Source organism: Rana temporaria, chromosome 5, assembly GCF_905171775.1.
Source record: "Rana temporaria chromosome 5, aRanTem1.1, whole genome shotgun sequence".
In the NCBI taxonomy this organism is placed as follows: Eukaryota; Metazoa; Chordata; class Amphibia; order Anura; family Ranidae; genus Rana; species Rana temporaria.
The window spans coordinates 84,126,454-84,142,815 of record NC_053493.1 but is presented as its reverse complement, the minus strand read 5'-3'; positions in this window follow the sequence as shown (position 1 = coordinate 84,142,815).

Genomic DNA, 16,362 nt, shown 5'->3' with positions numbered 1-16,362 from the left:
GTAGTACCTTGGATTACAAGCATAATGCGTTCCAGAAAAATGCTTGTAATTCAAAGCACTTGGATATCAAAGCGAATTTTCCCATAGAAATCAATGGAAACTCAAATAATAAGTTCCAGTGTCACTGCTAGTGTACAGTATCGCATGTGGCCAGAGGTGGAGGGGCACCAGAGAAGCTTGGAGACCACTCGTAGACGCTCAGAGACACTTGGAGACGCTCTGAGACACTCGGAGAAGCTCGGAACAATTTTACCAAGTGTCTCCGAGCGGCTCCAAGCGTCACCGGTGCCCTCGCACCTCTGGCCAAATGCGGCACTGCACACCCCAGAGGCTTAAATCCTGCTTGCCTTGCAAGACAATGCTCGCAAACCGAGTCAGAATTAAAAAAAAAACAGCTCGTATAGCAAAAATGTTGGTAAACCGCAATACTCGCAATCCGAGGTTTTACTGTATATTGGTTTGCGTGAACGTTATAGCGCCTACAAACTATGGGATATATATTGTGCAGCGTCCCACTCAGGACATGTGGGAACTGCTAAAGTATTACTTCTTTGTCATTGCTATATTGCATGTCATTTTGCATTGTATACCTGTGGTATCCCTGTTCATAGGCTGGTCAGGTGTGCTTCTTACTTCCCACCACAAGATGGGGATAGCACCACTCTGGGAAATCTATCCCAGCTCAGGCTGATCTGTGGTCAGTTGTTCAGTACAGGAAGCATGTGAAGGTGAGAGAAGGTCAGTCCAGAGAAGGGACACATTTAAACTGCTAAAATCAAAGGATAAAAGCCATTAATCGGCAGCAAAGACCTTTGAGTATAAAGGTGAAGGATTTATTAGCCTCCGGCAACCTCACCCATGTCACTGGATTCAAAAAGGACCAGACACAAGTAAGCATTATTACTGAACCACAGCCTGAGTCCAGGCCTACTAAAGCCTATTAGCAGTGGATCAGCAGAATTCCTCTATTTACTCAGAGACTGTATTCTAACTGGATGTTTGTACTGCAACCAAAACCAGACACAGTAAAAGTTGTGAGTTGTATTCTGCCACTGTCTACCTCATTCTTTAACATTGTTACTACAACTGGTTGTACCACCATTAACGGTACTGGCGTCACGACAAATATCATCAAGGGACCCAGCCGCCACAAGCACTCTAAACACCCCTGTCATCACGGGCACCTCAACCACCATCTCGGCTGGCGTTTCCCTATCGCAGAGCGTGCCCCGGAGGATTTCGTGCTGTCTTCCCTTTTCACTGTGCGACCGGCCCAGGGAGGCTTTCTGCTAACCGTGAGTAAACCGATGAACTGTATTATTGCTGTCTCTCATCGGCCCACCGTGCACCTCACGTGTTCCCCTGCGGTTCTGGCTCGTCGCATAAGAAAAATTGGCGTCACGAACAGGATATTTTACCCCTGCGCCTTATCTAAAAGACTGTTGCATCAGAATAAGCCCCTTTGCTTTATTGAGAGACTATTTACTTATTGCATGCTGTGTGGGGCCACAGAACTGTTTAAACTGTTTAAAAATTGCATGGAAGCGTTATCCCAGTTATCAGCATAAAAATCGCAGCATCCAAAGTGAGAAAATCAGACATTTGTGTGTTAACAAAACTGCATGCAGTATTTGAATTGACTATTTCCATTCACTTAAAATGGCGGCCAGAGACCTTCTTGTCCAAAAATTCCTACGCCATCACTGTGGATAAGTTAGTGACACCCCCTGAAGAGCGGGAAAGCTTGGTGCCACCTATTTATGCAAAATTGTCCGGCCAGCCCGCCTTACCTTTGCTGTGTCAATCCTGGGAGGAAAGTGTGACAAACGCACGCCCCAGAAGTCGCGAGACTTTGCATGCGAGCAAAAGAAGAGAAAATAATCGCATTGCTTGCCGTCCGAGCAGTAATCGCAACCTGTCAGTTGCCTCTACTAACTATAAGGAGCACTGATAGCTGGAACTCTGCCAGAGACCCAAAATCAACATCGCTGCAGCATTGTATTCAACCGGCAGTAAATTCTTAAAGGGCCATACACCCGCAAGACAGCGGTTGCCCATAGCAACAACGCACAAAAAGTGTCTAAAAACGCATTTGACTTACCTAACTAGAACTCACCTGCTGTTACCATGTCTGTGCAAGGAGATGACGTGCATCCCGACCTCAGAGGACCCCCTGCATCAGCCGCAGTCGGTCCCAATGCAATACCAACTGCTGCAGCACCAAGTTTAATGCCTTTAACCATGCCTTATTATTTTGGGGCCCCCTGGTTCCCACGATATTCTGGGGAAATTTATACTTTAAGGGACTTTAAAGAAAAAATTCTGGCTATGTTCAGATTGTACCCTGTATCCTCAGAGCAACAGATGGAGATTCTTCTTGCGCAATTGGAAGGAGCTGCGCTCAGAGAAGTGAAATCTTGGCCGAGCTCAGAGAGAAAGACCATGGAGCAGATTTTTCAACGTCTCTACACCACCTTTGAACCCAGAACCGTGTCAGAGGTCAAGATGAGGTTCTTCAGCAAGAGACAGCAATCTGGTGAGTCACTCAGAGACTTTGCATTATCTTTGCAGGAAGCCCTTAGAGCTGTTGTCCAAGTAGACCCCCGTGAGGCAGAAAATCAGGACAAAACCCTGAAAGAACGATTTATTGAAGGCGTCCATACAGACAATCTAAAGAGCCAACTAAGAATGTTAGCCGCCCAACATCCAAGCGCTACCTTCTTAGATTTTAAAGAACTAGCTATCAGCATACTGGGAAAAAGCCCACCAACAGAACCTGTTAGATCTGTTGACGTGCCTGTATCACAGCTGGTTACCCCTGTAAAGTCTTTACCTATAGTCAGTCAGGCAACCCAAGCTCCAGTTCCTGACGCAGTTGCTGCCTTGACTGAGCAAGTCCGTTTTCTGACTAAAAGTCTGGAGAAAGTCCACCAAAAATTGGAACAATGGGAAAAACCATTAATGCTAGAGGATGAGAAACCTGTGTCCAGAAGACTCTTCCCCTCTAATTCTAGAGAGACTTATTCCAGAAATTCTGGCGGACGCCCCCCTGACCGCACTAGTACCCCTAAGCGGCCTATCTGCACGTACTGTCACAAACCAGGCCATACAGAAGCAACCTGCTGGCAGTTAAACGGGAAACCCCCGAGGCCAAGGACCACCCCTCGGGAGGTAAACCAATAGGTCCAGAAGATCCCCACTGGATGCCAAGATACGTTGGATCCCGTCCTGAAGTGGCACTTCAAATAAATGGAGTCCCTTTTGTTGCCCTAGTTGACACCGGATCCCAAGTCACCACCATCCAACAAGCAGCCTTTGAAAAATACTGGGATCAAGATCAGCTTACCCAGCCTCCAGAATCCTGGCTGAGTCTCATAGCCAGTAACGGCAAACCCATACCAGTCCATGGTTATTGGGAACCTACCATTCAAGTAGGAGGAACTACACTACCTCGACAAGGCCTTATTGTGGTACAAGTCAGAGACAATAACCCTAACCCTCCAATAGTCCTAGGAATGAATGTCCTTAGGAACTGTTATGTTGAGATGCTAGAAGCCTTGCACCAGTTAGTGCCTACTGCCCCTCCTGATTCTAAGAAGGTGATCCAACAAACCATCCGTGTACTAAATGCGCAACAGAGATTCACCAACGAAAAAGGAGAAATTTGCTGTGCCCGCATCCGGGATAAGCAACCTGTGATCCTCAAACCCAACACCGAAACTCTCTTGTGGTGCCGAGCTGTAGTCGGAATCCAAGGTCAAGACTACCAAGCCCTGGTAGAGCCTGTTGTTTTGGAAGACTATCCTCTAGTTAGAGCTGCAAGGAGCCTAGTAACCGTCTCTGAAGGTAAAGTGCCTATACGACTCCTAAACCTGAGTGATAGCAGTGTAACACTATCAAAACACCTTCCTATTGCACAGCTAATCCAAGTCACTTTTCAAGATGTCATCAGTGTGGCTACAGCTACCACAGAGCAAATTCCCAAGAGACAGAACCCCCAGGACCAAAATGTAACCACATCCTGGTGGAAAGAGCTTCATGTGGGAGATGCTTCCACACCAGCAAACCAAATGGAGGGAGTACTAAAAATTGTGAAGGAGCTTCACCTTGCCTTCAGTAAGCATTCCACCGACTATGGAGAAGTGGATATCATCAAGCACTCCATTCCTACAGGTTCACACCCACCGATCAAGGAAAGATATCGGCCTATACCACCAACTATGTACCAATCCGTAAAGCAAATGATCCAAGAGATGAAGGACTCCAATGTCATTAGAGACAGCCATAGTCCATGGGCTGCACCTCTAGTTCTTGTCCGTAAGAAGGATGGTAACATCAGATTCTGTGTGGATTACAGAAAAATTAACCAAATCACCCACAAGGATGCTTACCCTTTACCACGCATAGAGGAATCTTTGACAGCTTTAGGATCTTCAGCCTACTTCTCTACCCTTGATTTAACCAGTGGATACTGGCAAGTACCCATGGCACCTGAAGATCGTGAGAAGACTGCATTTACCACCCCGATGGGCCTATTTGAGTTCAACCGCATGCCTTTTGGACTTTGCAATGCGCCCGGAACCTTTCAAAGACTAATGGAGCATTTTTTAGGACACAAAAATTTTGAAACCGTCCTGTTGTACTTAGATGATGTCATCATCTACTCCAAATCTTATGAAGATCACTTGAAACATTTGGCCGAAGTTTTTCAAATCCTCATTAAACATGGACTCAAAGTCAAACCATCTAAGTGCTATCTACTGAAGACAGAAGTCAAATACTTAGGGCATATTGTAAGCTCTGAAGGTGTTAAACCGGATCCAGAGAAGATAGCCGCAGTCCGAAATTGGCCTACTCCTACTACAGTGAAAGAAGTGAGGAGCTTTCTCAGTTTCGCAGGATACTACAGACGCTTTATTCCTCACTTTGCCCAAATTGCGGGGCCAATATTAGAACTTCTGAGAGGACATCCTAAGAGGTACCAAAAGTCTCCAATACCAGTCGAATGGAACACAGAAAGAGAAATTGCCTTCCAGCTCCTAAAGAAGAAGTTAACAGAACCACCAATCCTAGGCTATCCAGATTACCAGCAACCATTTCATCTTTACACAGATGCTAGTAAGAAAGGTCTGGGAGCTGTCCTATCGCAGGTACAGGAAGGAAAAGAAAGAGTTATTTCCTACGCTAGTAGATCTCTTAAAGGTACTGAAAGAAACGACCAGAACTATAGTTCCTTCAAATTGGAATTCCTCGCACTCGTGTGGGCTGTTACAGAAAAATTTAAAGATTACCTTGCCGCAACACCATTTGTGGCCTTCACAGATAACAACCCGCTAGCACATCTGAATACCGCAAAGTTGGGAGCATTGGAACAAAGATGGGCCTCACGCCTAGCTAACTACGATTTCACCATAAAATACAGAACAGGAAAAGCAAATGAAAATGCGGATGCATTATCCCGTCTGCCTAACCAAGAAGACCCTACTACACAGGAAGATGTTTGGGAAGAGGTAGAAATGCCAGCTTTTTACAAAAATTTTGCCCAACAAGACATTATCACCATCAAAGGAAGAAAAGTCCTTAATCTTCAACAACAAGTGGATCCAAGATCCCAAGTGGACAAAGAAAGGTGGATCAAGCTGCAAAATGAAAGCAGAGTGTTGGGAGAACTGCAAGATTTCTTCACCAGCGGAAGAACACCTGAAAGAATTCGCAGAAGAAATGCTGATCCAGAATTGTCAAAACTTTGGAGACACAGAAAACATCTCTTCCTACAGAAGGGCCTACTATTCAGAAGAACTTTAGACCCAATTACCTCAGATTGTCTATACCAAATCTTAATACCACGCCGAGATGCAAGAATCATTCTTGAGATATATCATGATCAATCAGGACACTTTGGCGTGCAGAAGACAGAAGCCACCATCCGTAGAAGATTCTACTGGATTGGGATGAGAGGAGACATTGAAAAATGGTGTCGAGAGTGTTCCACCTGTGCTGTTGGAAGAAATGAAAAACATGACCAGAAAGCACCCTTACATCCCATTGTAAGTCAAACACCGCTAGAAATAGTTGCAATTGACCATGTGAAGCTGGAACCAAGTCGCTCAGGTTACACATACGCCATGACCAGCATTGATCATTATACCAAATTTGTTGTAGCCGTACCTGTCAAGGATCTGACCGCTAAAACAACTGCAGATGCCTTCTGGAAACATTTCCTATTGCCATATGGATGCCCAGAAAGAATCCTTACAGATCAGGGATCTGCCTTTGAGTCGCAACTCTTCAAAGAACTGTGTACACTTCACAATTGCCAGAAAATCAGGACCACAGCCTATCACCCTCAAGGGAATGGACTTTGCGAGAAAATGAACCAAACTTTAATTGAGATGTTAAGAGCAGTACCTCTTGCTACAAGAAGTGATTGGCCTACTCTATTGCCTCAGTTGATGTACACCTACAATAACACGATTCACTGTTCTACTGGGTATACACCTTACTATCTCATGTTTGGCCGACAAGGTAAACTACCTGCTGACCATACTTTGGGCGTACAAGTGCCTGATGCAATCAACCCTCTACCAAAGACTGATTGGGTGAGTGAGCACCAAAGACGTCTAATTGATGCACAAGAAATTGTTCAACATCGCATGGAACATGCTCATGAAAAGCAACAAAGAGATTATAACCAATCTGCCAAAGCAGAACCTCTCAAAATTGGTGACCATGTATGGTTAAAAAACAACCATCGCACCAGCAAGTTAGATAGCAAATGGGAGAGAGAACCTTACACCATTACAGCTATTCTCAATCCAGAGACTGATACTTATGAGATCACTAAAGAAAACAAATCACGTGTAGTACATCGCAATCGCCTTAAGTTATGTCTCAAGGAAAGTACTCAAGAAGAAACTCTTCAAGAAGAAGCTATCCAAGAGGAAACACAATCCATAGAACCAGAGCCTACAAAATCATCTGATTCAGAGAATCCACTACAGTCTTTTGGAAAAGCATTATTAGACTCTGATCCTTTACAATGGTTCCTTACACCATGGCTCAATATCTTAGTGCCTGCCAAGAACAATACAACCGCACTTCAACCAGAGGAGCTATCTCAAGAAGTGTCTACTACAGCTCAAGAGACACCAAGTTCCCTTGAAACAAGGCCTGTAGAAACTCAGCCGCTAAGAAGATCTGACAGAACTACAAGAGGACGACCACCTGTCCGTTTTGAGGATTTCCTGCACCAGCAGCCGGGAAGACAACTACCAACCCTGCCATCTCATCATTGAGTGCATCCTTAGGTTGTCTGAAGTTCCAGAGTGAGAAGAAGACTTACTTGGGATATCATGTTTATTTCCTTTAAAGGACTTTTCAAAAGGACTACTTACCTACTGTTTTGCAACGTTCAAGCCTGCACCCGGAGATAGACTTTCACGTACCTGAGCCTCCGTGATATTCATCTGTTGACATTTTCCTGTGCCCAGGGAACGGACTCATACCCTGTGAGCCTCCTGAGATGTTATTTTTGTTTTGTTTTTCTTTTTCCATCTCATCGTGGACTATACTGGTTTTGCCATGCATCACCAGTCTTCGGAGGAAAAACTACACCCCTTTTTGCCACCTTTTGTCACATTTCGTTGTTGCCTGAGATATGTTTGCCTAACCCATTTTACTTGCAGATACAAGAAGTACAAGAATGGGGTTATATTGTTATTTCCTATGCATGCATGCTTTTCCATTTCTCTTATATCTTACAGGAAGACACAACATCGAGTCAAAAGTGTGCCGAGGTCGACACACGTTTTACCATGGGGGTATGCAGCGTCCCACTCAGGACATGTGGGAACTGCTAAAGTATTACTTCTTTGTCATTGCTATATTGCATGTCATTTTGCATTGTATACCTGTGGTATCCCTGTTCATAGGCTGGTCAGGTGTGCTTCTTACTTCCCACCACAAGATGGGGATAGCACCACTCTGGGAAATCTATCCCAGCTCAGGCTGATCTGTGGTCAGTTGTTCAGTACAGGAAGCATGTGAAGGTGAGAGAAGGTCAGTCCAGAGAAGGGACACATTTAAACTGCTAAAATCAAAGGATAAAAGCCATTAATCGGCAGCAAAGACCTTTGAGTATAAAGGTGAAGGATTTATTAGCCTCCGGCAACCTCACCCATGTCACTGGATTCAAAAAGGACCAGACACAAGTAAGCATTATTACTGAACCACAGCCTGAGTCCAGGCCTACTAAAGCCTATTAGCAGTGGATCAGCAGAATTCCTCTATTTACTCAGAGACTGTATTCTAACTGGATGTTTGTACTGCAACCAAAACCAGACACAGTAAAAGTTGTGAGTTGTATTCTGCCACTGTCTACCTCATTCTTTAACATTGTTACTACAACTGGTTGTACCACCATTAACGGTACTGGCGTCACGACAAATATCATCAAGGGACCCAGCCGCCACAAGCACTCTAAACACCCCTGTCATCACGGGCACCTCAACCACCATCTCGGCTGGCGTTTCCCTATCGCAGAGCGTGCCCCGGAGGATTTCGTGCTGTCTTCCCTTTTCACTGTGCGACCGGCCCAGGGAGGCTTTCTGCTAACCGTGAGTAAACCGATGAACTGTATTATTGCTGTCTCTCATCGGCCCACCGTGCACCTCACGTGTTCCCCTGCGGTTCTGGCTCGTCGCAATTGGATTTCTTTTTTTTTACTACTACTACTAATGATGAGACTGCAATAGTGCGGCAGAAAATCTGACACTAAATGACACTAAGGGGAAACTGAGCAACTGCTACTGATATCACCAGTGACATTAATACAGTGATCAGTGATAATACAATACACCATCGCTGTACTATAGACACTGGCTGGGAAGGGGTTAAGTCTAAGGCGCTCAAGGGGTGAAATGCATGCCTAACTATGTGTAATATGTGTAGAGTGTGCTGCTTTTACTAATAGAGGGCCAGATTCACAAAGCACTTACACCGACGTATCTAGAGATGTGCGGCGTAATTGAAAAATGCGCCGCGCGTATTTTTGCGCCTGATCCTCAAAACGAAATACGCCTGAAAAACTGTTTTTTCCATCCTACCTAAAACAATTACACCGGCGCTTCTTCGAGCGCAAAATACGCTAGACACACCATTGTTTTGCTAGGCAAAGATGCAAATGAGGGAGATAAGGCGATCCACAAAATTAAGTGTGTGCGGCGTAGGCTACGCCCTGTGCGCATCTGTTAGTTTCCCGGAGTAAAGTTACACTTTATAAAAGCTGCCCTAACTTTGCTCCAGCCGGGTAAATGTCAGCTAAAGCAACACCATTAAGCAAGAGCTGAGCACACACACTTGCCGGACTACAATCTGCATGCCACCATGCCAGGGGCATCCATGCTCATAACTATACTAGTGACTTTAGTAACTGAGGGTACCCCCTCTTCTGAGGGAACAGCAGTCAGGAGACGCCTCGCAGAATGCATCTTTCCACAGTAAACACACACATTAATCATGGCACAATGAGAATGCATGCATGCACACCCACTGTGGTCCCTAGCACAGACACATCACATGCACATCTAATTGGATTAGACCCAAGAAAACCACATGGTATTAGGGAGCAGTAACGCCACGCCACGGCTCCAATTATGTCACTGTGCATTCATACACCTTTCACACAGACCTGCGATCACTTCTCCCTGGTCCTGGGGATCCCTAATCCACCAAAACTGAGGGTGACACCCTTTTTCACCAGGAATGTCACCCCCACATTCATACATCATTCAAAAAAAAACACGATAAAAAAAAGAAAGAAAAAAAAAGTACACCCAAAATCTCAATGGCGGCGGCGTGAGCTACGCCCGGGCCGGCCACGGGCACGGCCATGGCCCCACAGGGGAGACTCATGGGGGGGGAGGCAGGGGAAGGAGGAGCCTCATGGGGGGAGGCAGGGGAAGGAGGAGCCTCCCCGGGTGGCTGCCCACCTGCTGGCCTGCCCTCCAAGGCCACGGCGATCCTGTTGAGGCCCAGAGTGAGGGCAGCCGTATTGGCCTGGACAGCCTGGGTGTTGTCCCGGACAGCCTGGGTCAGTGCAGTCATCTCAAGGGCCACGCCCATTGTGGCGGCCTGCAGCTCAGAAAAAAAATTAATAAAAGCTAAAGAATTAGTGCTGACGTCACTGACAGAATCATTGATGGAGGCCAGGCTCTCCTCTATCTGGCCCAAAGTCCGGGTGACCTGACCCAGATGGCGCTATGCAGCCTAAGATACGACGGTGTAAGAGACTTACGCCGGTCGGATCTTAGGGAAATCTATGCGTAACTGATTCTATAAATCAGGCGCATAGATACGACCCCGCCACTCAGAGTTACGACGGCGTATCCGGAGATACGCCGTCGTAACTCGTCTCTGAATCCGGGCCCTGATCTGCTAGTGGTTTCCAGTGAATAAAAAGGGAGACAAAGTAAAAAGCTTTTCCCATTTCCACACAAAAATGTGATCATTCTCAGATAATGAGATGGAAGCCCTGACTGTCCTATTAATCATCAACAATTATTACAAATGATCATGTCAGGCCAATTTCCTCCCAATGTTCCTAAGTGATGTGTGTGGCAGGACCATGCATTATCTCTAATCACCAGCAATTGAAATCTATCCATATGCATTGTTATCAGTTGCAGACATGGTTCATAAAGATCCCATCCGGCATTACGTTCAGTAAGAAGAAAAGCTGTCAGTAACATGTAACAACCTCAAAGCTCTACAATAATTGTAAATTGTAGGTCTGTGTTTCTCAGTTTGGATGGAAAAGAAGTGTGGAGGTGTCGGGAATCCTTGCTGTTGGAGGTATCTGAAAGCCTAAAGCCTCATACACACGATCGGATTTCCGTCGGACTAAGCAAGAATTTTGTCCGAAGGGCGTTGCCCGTGAACTTGTTCTACATACAAACGGCAAAACTTTTGTCGGCTAACAAACAGAAATGTTGTGTTTTTTCTGCTCTTTAGCGCCACCCTTTGGGCAAATTCTGCTAATGTCGTGCTATGGTTAGCATTGCTTCTGAGCATGCGTGTTTGTACTTTGGATTTTTTTTTCGATGGACTTCTGTACACACGATCGGATAATCCAACATCATATATTTGTTGTCAGGCAGTTTTAAAGCATGCTATAAAACATTTGTTGTCGGAAAATTCTTGAGGTTCTGCAGCATAGAATGGTGCTCCCTCCTCGTCAGCTCTAAATCACCCAATCCTAAAAATCCTATTTTTCCATCCGTCTGCAGAGCGGATCGGGTGAACACGGACAGATGATCCGTGTTCACCCGATCCCCCCATAGGGGAGAGCGGAGATCTGACAGGGCGGTCCCTGCACAGTGTGCGGGGACCGCCCTGTCATCTGCCGGCTCAGCGGGGATCAACGGAGCGATCCCCGCTGAGAAAACGGGTATGAAAGGTACGGATCCTCACAGGATTCGTACGTCTGAAAGAGCCCTTATACTGCATCTGGGTTTGTTTGTTTTTTTGCATGTAAAATGTCTGTGGCCTGCCATAGCATGGATAATCATTTCTGTGCATTGTTACAAATTGTTACACATTGTTACACATGGTGACACCCTGGCTACCCTGGATACAATGCAAAGAAATCATATGCCTGCTTTGTATCCATTAGTATATACTGTAGATACATTATTTGTTCATGTCAGGCTGTGTAGCTTAAGATGAATTATCTATTTGAATTAAATGTATTACACATGCAGCCGTTACTTATAGAGTCTGTTTGACGTATTGTAAAACATTGATGTATACATTTTAACATTCAAAGGCTAAAAAAAAGAGATTCCTTTATAGGCTGGGTTTTTTGTCTGATATTGTCTACTAAAATCAGTTTGGATTATGCTATGGAGAATTCACTAAAGGCAAGTGATTCAGCTTGCATACCGTGCCCTCTAATTCATTCTTTGTACAAATATAGCCAGGCGCTTGGCTAAGAATTTTGAATAAGAGAAACATTGGCTGCAGCTGCTCTCTGTAGCCGCTGCCCCATGGTGCTGAACTGGTTAACAGGTATATCAACAAGAAGAGGGAGCTGCTGAGCAGATGTTTTATAGACTGAGTTAGGCAGCACTGCACTGTGGGAACTGTAGTCCAGAGGAGAGAGAGACCCTACTGTAAGCAAGAGCTTTTGGGCTGCATTTCCCCCCCCCCCTAAAAAACTACTTTCTACCATGCCATGCAGCATACTAGCGTCAGCTACAGTATGCCTTTATTTTTATTTTTTGCGCTGTACTCACAGTGTTATCCAATAGTTTCGTTTTAGACACCCGCGGGGAATAGGCGTTCCTATCAAGAGGGGAACATGATTGACGGCCGGCTATGGCGCGTCACGCTTCCCGAAAATAGACGGAGTAGGTCTCGGCTCTTCACGGCGCTATACGGAGCCTACGCACAGACTAGGAGCTGACTGCGCAGGCGCCGTGAAGAGCCAAGTCCTATTTCGGCTATTTCCGGGAAGCGTGAAGCACCATAGCTGGCCATCAATCATGTTCCCCTCTTGATGGGAACGCCTACTCCCCGAGGGAGTCTGAAACGGATTAAACAGTGAGTACAGCAGAAAAAAATAAAATGAATGCATACTTTTTTTTTAGGGTGAACCCCCACTTTAAGTGGTTAAACCCATAAAAAACATTTTTAATTTACCACTAAATGTTCTTGTGTCTATTTCCTGGTACTAATTTACAGCTGAGTTAAAGGTATCTATATTCGTGTTCTTATAAGTGCTTGCAGTTACTTTCGATTCAACCAGGTGTATCAGAGGGGCTGAGGGTGTTCTCGGAGTCGAGGCTCTGAGCAGAGAACTCAAATTATGAAGGGGTAGTGCCACACAAATGTGGAGAATTTATTTTGGTGGCTGAAAATAGAAGTCAGCTTCAAAGACTAATTTATCACAACTGTGCTCAGCATGACAAGAGTTTACCTGCATTCACACCTGAGCAGAATGTATTCCTCGTGATTTTAAAGCATTTTTTTCAGGTGACTCTGTATGCGAATCAAGCTTCAGGCATTTGTTTCCTGGGCTTGGCAAGGGGAAGACATCAGTTCTAGAAAATGCACAAATTGCACGGATTAAATGTATATAGGCACTACCATTGAAGCCTATAAGCCTTTAGTGCAAAAAAACACCCTCAAATTCTCAAAAAAGCTCATACTTTTTTGAGCATAGGGCATAGAGCGTAGGGTGACTGAGCATAGAAGCAGGGCCGATCCTAGGCAGGGTGCACAGGGTGCATTGCACCCAGGCGCTTGCAGAGGTGGGGGCGCCGAAGTGCCAGAGTTTTTCCCTCCCTCCTCTCCTTGTTTGTGTCCGTCCAGAACTAGTGTTCCAAGTATAGGTGTGTGTGCGTCCAGAACTGATGTGTGAGCATAGGGCAGCCCGTCCAGCCTGACAGTGCTCGGGGGAGGGGCCGCTCCTCTTTCTGACATGAGAGTTCTAGTTTTCAGTGGCTGCTGAGTGCTGATGTGCAGGATCGACTTCCTAACACTGGGAGTCTTGGATCATGCTCCAGTTGGAATGCCTCCCACTCCCATCTCTATCTCAGGCTGCACGGAGAGAGAATCGAGGTGAGTCACAATGTTTAGTGTGCTGTGTGCTGGGGGATGGCATCCCCAGCATTCCTTTACACGTGCTCTGGGCTGCCCCTGCTCTAGATATTTTATGGCAGGATAGATTGCATAGGATACACAGCCCCTGCCCATTCCTGTGCCTAGTCCATCTACAGATGTGATGTATAATGAAATGTAAAGGGGAGGAGTTAGTAAAATGACAACGCCCATGTGGGGGCGCCAGAAATATTTCTGCACCCAGGCGCCTGTGACCTAGGATCGGCCCTGCATAGAAGTGCTAATGGGGAGAGAACGGGATTCTGCATGTTGAGCTATGTAGTCAGGCCTAGTCAGACTTTGGGAATACGAGCTGAAAGTGTAAATGTTGGCTACGGGAAAGTCCACCCTGCACTCATGGGATGGTTGGGTTCATGGACGGTTGTGGCACTGCGGTCAAACAGGATACAAAGAGCCAGCACCCCACTTCTTAAAAAGATAGATTATTTTACAGAATGGAAAAGCATACAGTACAGCATCAGATCCGATGTTTTAAGGTACTCACATGTCACCCTTATCAGGAATGTAATAAACATATTTTAAAAAATTCGGAGTGATGGCTCTTTGTGTCTTTGATTGACAAGAGACCTCTCCACCAGAGACCTGGAAAACTGAAAACACCCTCCTGGAAAGTAAACCCTGCCACACTCCATGAAAACAAGTGAATCTTGAGTGAAAAATCCAGGAAGGTGGGTTATAAAAAATGTCAGTTTCAAACTAGCTATATGCTTTAAAATGTGTGATTACTTACATCTTGTGAGTTTTCTTTGTTTTAGGCAACCTACGTCTATGGTGGTGATATGCCTCCGTAGCCATGCCATAAACATACCATTGAGTTTGGAGTTTGTATTGTTTACCTCTCCTCCTTCTCTGGTCCTTACCAGCACAAGTGCAAGCAGGACAACTTACTGGCTCCTAATGCTGGTCTTTCTCTCCCATTATGAGTGATGCTATATACCGTATTTATCGGCATATACCGCGCACTTTTTTGCCCTGAAAATCAGGGCAAAATTGTGGGTGCGCGATATACACCGATACCTGCATCCCGCGCTGTGTTTGAACCACTGCGCCGGCATATACCAAGCGCAGTACACTCGGGTATAGTCGGGCAGGCTCGGCTCCTCTCGCGGTCACGTCCTGTGCATCCTGTACGTCCTTTACGCGAGAGGAGCCGAGCCTGCCCGACTATACCCGAGTGTACTGCGCTCGGTATATGCCGGCGCAGTGGTTCAAACACAGCGCGGGAAGCGGGGATCAAGCGGGGAGGACACCGCGATGGCCGCAGAAGGATGCCGGACCGGACGAGGCCGCGGATGGATGCGATGGACGACGGGCAGGACGCGATGGATGACAGGCAAGACACCGACGAGGGGCATCCAAACTAAGTATTTTTTTTTTCCAGGAATTTTCCTTCAAGTTCGGGGGTGGGCGCTATATGCCGGGGCGCGTTATAGCAAGATAAATATGGTAATAGCTTAAAATAAGCTTAAAGTGGATGTAAACCCTCACATATACCCAGTGAACAGCCTCCGATGATATACAGGGATGAAACAAATCTTCCTACATAAGTTTTACATGAGAACTGTTCTATTTATGGCATCCTCCCCAACACAAAACTCAGGCTGGCTTTATCACAGTTGACAAAGAACTTATCAGAAGTTATCATGAAGTTATCATGCTGATAACAGAAGAACGGAGCAGGAAACAGCCACGGGAGTGCGTTGAAGAGAGATAAGAAAAAACACTGCAGATGCCAAGATTAAAATGTTATAAATCGGGCTTACATCCACTTTAAATCAGCTAAATTTAGGGACTTCACACTGTAATGTAAAATTAGGTTTGTCACTTCCTGACTTAGGGGTTGTTGGGAAAAGAAGTGGAGAGAGAGGAGGTCTCAGCCACATGACTGTCCATGCTACTAATACCAGTTCAGAAAAGATGATTAATTGTTCTTATAGTTTACCAGCAGTTTTCTATATGGAAAACTGCCATATTCCCTCTATTAATCAGGTGCAGACCTGCATTACTTTTCCCACCAGGTGTGACCTTGTCGTATGGGAAGTCGGCTGTTAGCACGAGCAGAGCCTGCAGAATTAACAACCTTCCTTCCCTGTTATGTGCCCAGGAGAGGGCAGGGATGGCAGAGAGATCAGAACATGCAGCTCCAGTTCTCTGTACTGTGTCTATCAGATGGAGCAGAATTGTACTCCCAATTTGTTGATTGCTACCAGTGTGTACAATAAGCACTTAGCAACCTTAAAGCAGCTTTGTTTGAGCTTTTAACCACTTGCTTACTGGGCACATAAACCCCCTTGGTGCCCAGGCGAAATTTCAGCTTCCGGTACTGAGTCGCTTTAACTGACAATTGCAAATCGTGCGACGTGGCTCCCAAACAAAATTGACGTCCTTTTTTCCCCACAAATAGAGATTTCTTTTGGTGGTATTTGATCACCTCTGCGGTTTTTATTTTTTGCGCTATAAACAAAAAAAGAGCGAAAATTTTGAAAAAAAAAACACAATATTTTTTACTTTTTTCTATAATAAATATCCCAGTTTTTTTTAAAAACTTTTTTTTTTCTCAGTTTAGGCCGATACGTATTCTTCTACATATTTTTATTAAAAAAAAAATCGCAATAAGCGACTGGTTTGCGCAAAAGTTATAGCGCCTACAAAAGTGGGGACAGAATTATGATTTTTTTTTTA